This window comes from Lissotriton vulgaris, chromosome 3_1 (genome assembly GCF_964263255.1).
Source record: "Lissotriton vulgaris chromosome 3_1, aLisVul1.2, whole genome shotgun sequence".
NCBI lineage: Eukaryota > Metazoa > Chordata > Amphibia > Caudata > Salamandridae > Lissotriton > Lissotriton vulgaris.
The window spans coordinates 1,745,648,188-1,745,657,678 of NC_141689.1; positions in this window are offsets into that span (position 1 = coordinate 1,745,648,188).

Here is a 9,491-nt window from a genome sequence, read left to right on the forward strand (position 1 = left end):
ATAGCAGATAGATGGACACATATTCTCTATGTTAAGTGAGCACTAAAGCCCTTACCACCAAATGTAAATCTGTTTATAATGTAGGGCAATACTAAATATGATATAATGAGTTAATCATATGTCACACTGCACTTTGTCAAGATCCTTGGAGGCCAGGACTCTTCCTTCTCATGGGGTACACAGGACAGCAAATCAGTATTCAATGTTTCTGCAATGCTCAGACTTGGGACTTTTAATCACTCTTCTGACTCATGGCAACAGTTTCCTCCTCACATGATGTTGCTCCTGTAAAACATAGGAGTCTAAATCTACCTCATAATGCATGCAACTTAAAGTAAGGGTGGAAATGGTCATAGGGGGTGAAGCTTCCCACATAATGAAAGCTTTTCCCAACTGTCCTTTAAACTTTTCTCATGCCTAACCTGTAATGATCTACTAATAGAACTAATAATTTGTGAGCCCTCTGAAAGTGCTATATGTTTTTCTGACATTCACCAGAAGAGCAATGGACTACTCGTTGGGGCGGTCCTGCTCCTAAGCTTAATTTTCAAACGAATAAGTAGGACCCAAAGTTTTGCTCAGAATCATGCGCCGGTGTTATTGAATGTCAGGGGTTCTGATTATCAAAGCTGTGTAGTCTTGATTTCACCTCTTGCCTCTTACATCCACCACCAAACACTCTATGCCCCTTTATCTCACTCCTTCAGGTTCTTTATCATACCTAATTTCTTTCTGTGTCAATGTTTTTACAGATTTCTCTTCCTCCTGCTTTCCCCTTTTGTGCTTTCCTCCCTCTGAGGCATAATGAGGTAAAATAAGTGTTGAGCCCCACCTGCAACCACAGCTCAAATTAAGCACTGCTTCCTCCCCTTGTCGAGAGAGTATACTCACTTTTCTTACTATGGTTTGGGGAAACTGGCATTTTGTGGCAGCTATTTCTAAAGCACAGTTGTAGGTCTTTTACCCTCTCTCTGTATGGCCTGTTTCTGGTGAGCTATGAGAAAGACTGTGAGGTTAAACGGTGTCCTATGGAGGACACAGTAAATGCTACATAAAATAGTGGTTCCTTGCACGTCATCTTATCCTTCCTTGGTGATCTGAGAACCTGCGGCTGCTGTCCCTTGGGATCAGTCATCGAAACTTCTAGATTTCTGGGTAAGATTGATACCAACCCATTTCTTGCCATTAACTTTATCTTTGTACTTGTGCATCTTTGTGTTGTGCTAGGCATCGCCTACCTTGCCTTAGGAAATCTGATTTCTATCAAAGCGAAGGCACATGCATTAGACTGCAACCTACCAGTCCTCTGCCATTACAGAAAATCTGGGAAATGGTAGATAACCCAATGATATATCTTCCTCTGGAACAGACACACTGTCAATCCCTTATGCAATATGGTCCATCTAAAACGGGGGCCTGTTTGAATTTTGAAATTAATTTAGACTTTGAATCACACTGACATCTTGTTAATTTCCTCAAATCATGATAAATACAAAACTTTCGAGCATGCAACTGGTACTTTGTCTGGATCTGGATGGTGACTCTACGTACCGCCCCAGAGAGATGCCAGGCACAGTACTGTGTATACCAATTTTGTTTTATAATTCATCACAGAACCTTTTTGTCACCAGAGACACTTTCACTGCATGTATGTATTCCAGTCCATTTGAGTAGATGTTTTAGACGGATTTCACAGCTTTGCCCGACCCCGCTGAGGTATCTTGGTATTCTGCTTGTGCTATCAGGTGAACCATGGCAAAGGTGATACGTTTGCAGCTCTCTATCAGTCTCTTAGATTGATTGACTGACACTAAACCCTTGGAAGTGTAGCCAGCATCTGGGGATTCAAACAGATCACTGCCACAAAGACAACAACTAACATGCTGGTTACTTGCTTTTAAGGAACTCAAACACATTTGGACTCAAAACGTAGCCGCTGAAGGTTTGAAAACACAGATTTGCTTAGTTGTCTTCCTTTTAATTTTCCCTGATTCTAAATAAACTTTTATCACTTTTTCAAATGAAATAAACATTACTGGAAATTTACCTTTATTCTGTTTATTTATCGTGTTGTACCAGTTCCAAACCAATACCACCTTCAAGACCTTGGAAGATCAACCAAGTCACAATTGGAGAGACAAGTACACAAAACCAGCATATGTTGGGGGAGTCCTCCTCTCCATTGAAATTACTGTTTCCCTCTAAGTCAAACAGTACGCGTGACAGGAATATCTTCTTATAGACAGAAATGGTGGCAGCTTTGCTCAAATCTGTGATGGCTCAAGACCAGAAGAGTGAGGCGAGGCTTGACTGGGAAATGTAGAACCATTTACTTTTTAATTAAAAGGCCTAATTGCATAGTGAATCGTGTGCACCATAGCTATATATACAATGGATGGAATCCTGCATATCCTGATACTTCAGGTCTTGTCAACGTGGCATTTGGTCAATGGGTAGGTGTGACCACATGTAAGCTAGAGGCTCAGGGTGAGCACAGCTTAAACAAGAGGGAAGAGTGTGGGAAATGACTCTGTTCTTGAACTACAGAGCTCACAGTGAATACTTAACCAAGCAAATTCATTTTGAGGGAATTTAGAGATGAGAAGCGGAACTCAGTGGCTATGTCGAGGTCCGGCACCCAGGCCGCATATATCTCCATTGTTCCTCATGGGACCACACACTTCCTAACTGGGGCATCACAAAAGAGAAACTATGCCTGTGTAAGAGTTAGATGTGGTGAAGTACAGAAGAAAGGGCAAAGAAGAGGAGCAATAGGATTTTTTTTTTAATGAAGTGAGGAGGAAGAGTTATCTAGACAACAAACTCCATCAAAAAAACGTGATCGTGCTGGAAGGCATGCTTGGCAAGTTGAATGAGGTGGTGATTAAACTGAAAGGCCTTCAATCCTGAAAAGTCCAAGGGGTAATTAGCAAATGGAAATGATGTGTCATCGTTAATAAACAAACAAAATAATGGATGCCTCTCCTGAAATATAAAAAAAACTGGGCAATGTGTAAGTAGGCCTGAATCCTGTGGTTGCCGGTGGAAATAGAAGAGGGTGGCCCAGGGCGTTTCACAGTTTAATGGATACAGATCCCTGATATCATGAATTTGGATGTGGGAGATCACCCCATCTATGCGGCAGATGCTTCTGCTACAAATCTTTGGTTGGCAAGTGGGTGAGAAAGGACAAGAGGCCTAAAGTCAAACAGTACAAGTGACAGGAATATCTTCTTTTAGACAGAAATGGTGGAAGCCATGCTCAAATCTGTGATGGCTCAAGACCAGAAGAGAGAGGCGAGGCTTGACTAGGAAATGTAGAACTATTTACTTTTTAATTAAAAGGCCTAATTGCATAGTGAATCATGCGCACCGTAGTTATATATACAATGGATAGAATCTGAAGGGATGTTTGGAAGGTAAGGCAACAATGAGAATGGGAATGCAATACACTGTGCTTTGGACTTCAAGGACCAGCTTGCTCTGCTTTGGCCACTTGGGATAGAAGGTGGAGTCAAACGGCACCTATAAAAATCACTGCACCCTCCTGCAGTGCAGGAGGCACCGAGCACAAGCAAATACCGGGCCAAGATGAGCCCATCTGAGCCCGTCAGAGACAAGAACCATAGCGGTGACCAGAACCCTCCTCGCTCTACCTCTGCCGCCATCCGCAGACTACATTGGTTGCCGGTGGCCAGACATGTGGAATTCAAATCTCTTTGCATCGCTTTTAAGATCCTGAAGTCCTCTTCCCCGGCAATTCTGCCAACCCTGCTCTCGCCCTACAGTCCTCCCCGCCAACTTCGTTCGATGGGCCAACACTTGGCTGTGGTTCTTAGGGTAAGGCGAAACAAAAGGGGATGATGGACGGAGCGTTTGAGCAAATCAAACACTCACCCCCAGTCAACTGATCTGGGTTTAATCCATCACCATTCTTTAGCTCAAGAGAGTAAGGCGAGCATGGGCTGGGGGACGTACCTTTCGCACACTGGCGGACAAACTATGGAACTCTCTCTTACTGTCCATTCGCAGCCTAAACAATTTCTTTGCCATTCCGTAAGGCAACTAAGACTCATCTTTACCCTTCACTGTAGGTTTCTATACCTTTTCTGGTGGTCCTCTCCTTCAGACTTTTATTAGCACTGGCACGTCCCTTTGCTGGGGCAGCTGTGCGCTCTATAAGCTACATAACATAATAAGAGGAAGCTGGGCCACCCCTCTTGGGCTGAGCATTTAATATTTAGACTACAGGGAAAGGGACTTTGGAGGTGGGGAGGTTAGGGACTGTGCGTTATTACTATTTGCAAAATGTTAAATGAAGACTTTTTTTTAAAAAAGACCAGGAGAAAATGAAGGCCTCAATGATCTCAGGTGGTAAGAATATCTAACCCCCAGATGCATCAAGCATCCATTTTGCGATTCCTTATTAGCGAAAAATAAGGAATCGCTAATAAGGAATATCAAAATGCTATGCAAGAAGAAATCACTTTAAAAATAACTATTTCCTAAAATTCCTTAATTGCGAGTCGCAAATTGCGAGTCGCAATTAAGGAATACCTCTCCATTCATTCCTATGGGCCTAGAGGCCCATAGGAATGAATGGGAAGACATTCTCAATTTGCGAATCGCAATTAGCGGATCGCAAAATGAGAATGCGATTTTCCAGGGTGCAGGGTGTCCAAAGGACACCCTGTTGCACCCCTGGAATTGATCTGTACACATATGTTGCGTACACACATGCCATTAGGGCATGTGTGTGCGCAACATGAAACTTTGAAAAATGCACTTTAGTGCGTTTTTCTAAGTTTTTGCATATTACCATGAAGTTGAACTTCATGGTAATTTGCAAGCCTTATTAGCGAAATCGCTATTTTTTAAACTTTAATGCATTGCCTTTAAGGAATCTCAATTTGAGATTCCTTAAATGCAAGTAATCGCAATTTAGCAAATTCTAATTTATTTATTTATTCATTTATTTATTAATACAATTTATAAAGCGCGTACGTATGCCCGTGGGCGACTTGGCGCTAAGAGTACTACATAGGATCACTGAGGGGGTGGAACCCGGCCGTAAGAGCTCAATTACTGATGGAATAACCATTTCTTCACCAGTTTCCTGAACTGGAGGAGTGAATGAGCCGCACGAATAGTCAATGGGAGCGAGTTCCAGTGTCTAGCTGCAGACACCGTGAAACGCCTGTCTCCCCAAGTGACCTTCCTGGTGCGTGGTACTGCTAGTTGATGCAGTGCCGTTGATCTTAGTGATCTTACCGGGCAGTAAGGGAAGAGCTGTTCTTGTAGAAACCTTGGGCCTTGATTGTGAATAGCCTTGAACGTTAGACAAAGAGTCTTGAATTTGATACGATTTTTTATTGAAAGCCAGTGGTAACTTTTGATTACTTGACTGACTGATTTGAATTTTGGAGTTTTAGAAAGTAATCTTGCTGCCGCGTTTTGGATCATTTGCAGCTTAGAGATTACCTGGGATTGTGCGTTAGCAAATAGGCCGTTGCAATAATCGAGAGCTGAGAGCACCAGTGTACTGACCACTGTTTTTCCCCCACTCTCTGAAAGAAATGGAATGATTTTCCTAATGATTCTGAGTTTGTGGTGAGCATTTGCCACTGTCTTATTGGCATGTGCTACAGAATTGAGCTTGTCGTCAAAAACTATGCCCAGATTTCTGACCCTGGTGGAGGGGGATGGTAAAGCTCCCAAAGATGGAGGCCACCACCTGGGGGACCATGGTGGAATAATCTTCCCGAAAATGAGTACCTCCGTTTTCTCGGAGTTCAACCTTAAACAGTTAGCCTGCATCCAGTCTTTAATAGCCAGCATACCTTCTTGAAATCGTGCTGCTACCTGATCTCCATCATTGTTGATAGCGAGCACCAGCTGGGTATCGTCAGCGTAGGAGGTTAGGCTCATCTGGTAGGTTTTAATAACTCTCGCCAAGTCCAACACATATATGTTAAACAGTGTTGGACTTAGCGATGAGCCTTGGGGCACTCCACAAGGTAAGGTAAGCTCCGGCGATTTAAAGGATCCTAGCATAACTGCCTGAGTTCTATTAGACAGAAATGATGTTAACAGATCCCTGGCGCTGGCTCGGATACCCAGGCCTGCGACACGGTCAATCAGAATGGAATGATTGACCGTGTCGAAGGCCGCCGATAAGTCCAGCATTATGAGGATGGCTGTTCCTCCTTGATCTTTAATTGTTCTAATATCATCCACAGCTTTAATGAGGGCCGTCTCCGTACCATGGAGCTTTAGAAACCCAAACTGCGTGTCATCCAGCAGTTTATTTTGCTCAAGGTAGTCTGCCAGCTGCGTATTCATTGCCTTTTCGAGCACTTTGGCTAGAAATGGCAAACTGGCTATAGGTCTGTAGTTCTTCAGTAACTCCTTATCTAAGGAAGGTTTTTTGAGGAGTGGTTTTAATAGGTTATTTTTTAGCATGTCAGGGTATGTCCCGGACCCAAGGATAACATTACAGACTTGTGTTATCGCGGTGCTGATAGTGTCAATTACCGGCAGATAGACCCTGGGAGGACATGGGTCTAGAGCCGATCCTGATTTAATAGACACCATGATATCCCTAATTTGTTCCTCCTCTAATTCTTTGAATTGGGCTAGTGAGCAGGTGGGAAAGTTAGTTTGTAGTATTGGGGAGGCTATGTTGTTAGTCGCGAACTCAGAGTAAATGTTGTTAACTTTAGTGAAGAAGAATTTAGCTAAGGAGTCACAGAGAGCCTGCGATGGAGTAGGTGCTGTGTCTGTGAACTTCCCAGCCAGCTGTTTCACTACTTCAAATAACTGTTTGCTCGAGTTTTTGGCAGAGTTAATTTGCTCTGCAAAATACTTCTTTTTAGTCTCTATAATCAGTTTTTTGTAAATAAGCTGTGTATCCTTGTAGCGTATTTTACTGGGTTGGTTGTAGGACCTGCGCCAGTATCTTTCCTGCTTACGACATTCTTGCTTATGTCTCCTGAGTTCTTCTGTAAACCATGGGGCGGAGGGCGCCTTTCTATTCCTGGAGATGGTCTTAACTGGAACTACTTGCTTCATCGCGTTTCCTATCCAGTCTGAGAGTTGTGTGGTGGCTAAGTTTGGATCCATGGATATGGTCGGGCGGGACCTGAGCAGCAGCTTATTAAGAGCTTCGTTGTCTATGTCCTTCCATACCTTAAATGGCTTGTGACTCACATAGGACTGTTTAATTAGCGGTGCGCCTGTGATGGGAAGGGCGCAAAGAATGACAAAGTGATCGGACCAGGTCAATGGTAGGATATCCTGGACGGTGATGCCTTGTATATTGGTGAAAATGCAGTCCAAAGTATGGCCGGCCTCATGTGTTGGGGCGTTCACCAATTGAACCAACCCCAAACTCTCCAAGTCTCCCTTTAAAGTTTTGGAGTCAGCATCCTCCTGCTTCTCTAAGTGAAAATTCAGATCTCCCAGTATTATGAAGGAGTCTTCAGTCACCAGCGGTTCGAAAAGTGAGTTGAGGTTAGCCAAAAATGCAGAGCGGGAACCAGGCGGTCTGTACATAAGTACTCCCCTAAGGTTGTATGAGGGTGTCACCCTAATGGCAAATTGGAACGCTTCACAGCATTTAGACAGAATCGGGAATATTCTGGCTGAGAAGCTATTTCGAAAGATAGCTGCTAATCCTCCTCCTTTCTTTCCCTGTCTATTGTGTCGCTGTGCCGTGTATCCCTGTGGTATAGCAATCACCAGATCTGGATCTGATTCCGCATCCGTTCCAAGTTTCAGTAATAAATAAATAATACATCTATATTATTGTCAAGAATAAGATCATGAATTTCCTGTCTGTGCTTGGGCAGCGATCTGGCGTTGATGAGTGCGATAGTTATATTTTTGATATTATGTTTAAGGCCAGGCTGGGCACGCGTGTTACTGTTCCTGAATGGTAAATAGGGAGCACAGTTAGGGCATGAGGAGATAGCTGTTTGAGGGATATGCTCAGGATGGTATCGTGGACAGGTGTAACAAGGGACTGACCTTAGTTGTAACAGATCGTTACTTGAGTAGCAAATATACGTGGGTGGTGTCCCATTTGGACCAGGGGTCGAGGCCCACGGCCCGGTCTTGGCGCGGATGGGCGCAGACGGGCTTGCCTTTGGCGCGCCGCCGGCGCGCCCGCTGCGCCCGCCCTCTGCGCGGACGAGATGACGTCGTCCTTAAGTCCATTATGGAGGAGGGTGGGATGTGGCCAGCAACTCGACCGGCACCCTTTCCTCACCCACTATGGCGGGCGTGGTCAGTTTCTCCCCAGCGCTAGCACGTAATCTGCTGCGCTGTGGCCGTCTCAGCAAGGATCAGGCTGATTAAAAGAGCAAACAATAGTAATGATGCGCCACAAAGTTAAACAAAATGCACACTTTAAAATACACTCGGCCTCCGGCTTCCGCCTCAGAGGTAGTTCTAGATAGTAGTCAGCGCGCTTGTGCACGAGGGGGATTTAAATACCTTTGGAGGGCGGGATGTGGCCAGCAACTCGACCGGCACCCTTTCCTCACCCACTATGGCGGGCGTGGTCAGTTTCTCCCCAGCGCTAGCACGTAATCTGCTGCGCTGTGGGCTGCCGTCTAAGCAAGGATCAGGCTGATTAAAAGAGCAAACAATAGTAATGATGCGCCACAAAGTTAAACAAAATGCACACTTTAAAATACACTCGGTCTCCGGCTTCCGCCTCAGAGGTAGTTCTAGATAGTAGATTTGCGATTTTTGCATTTGGGATGATGCATCCCAAATGGAAAAATACTGGTCGCAAAGGGGCAGATTCTGAGAATCTACCCCTTTGCGAGCGGTTTTTAGCTTCATGCATCTGGGCCTAAGTCTCCAAAAATGGCTTTGAAGAACACTCAGTTAGTGGAGGAAAGTCCTGGAAGGGTATGTGGACAAGTTGTGAAGGTTGGAGAAATTATTGTGATAATCCATCATCCGACTGCTCAGAAGACTCCTACTCTGGTAGACTCTCTGCTGTTTAATACATATGTAGAGTGCTCTAGGTGGCAACTGTGTATAGAAGCTACTCCATATGTGATGGTGTTAACTGATGTTCAATCACTTACACCTGGTCAAATCGCAGGACTAAAAAAACAATGTCTTCCATCAGGTCATTATATTTGTGGTTATGGGGACATTATTATGGTCAGAGTAATGGCTTGAGTGAGCTATAAATAAAAGGAAAGAGGAGGGGATTGTGTGGTAATGAATTTTAAAAATACGTATATTGCTTACACTCTTCTTCGCAGGTTAATAAGATAATTTTTGAGTGCCAAGCATATTAACATTCTACCATTGGGGTATTTTCAATTCTTTGATGCAAAAGTACGCTTCTCCTCATATGGTAACCTTGAACCACAGTAAGGGCCTGATTATGATCTTGGTGGATGGGATATCCCGTACACTGTACTACAAGTTCCATAGGATATAATGGAATAGTAATTTGGCAAACAGGA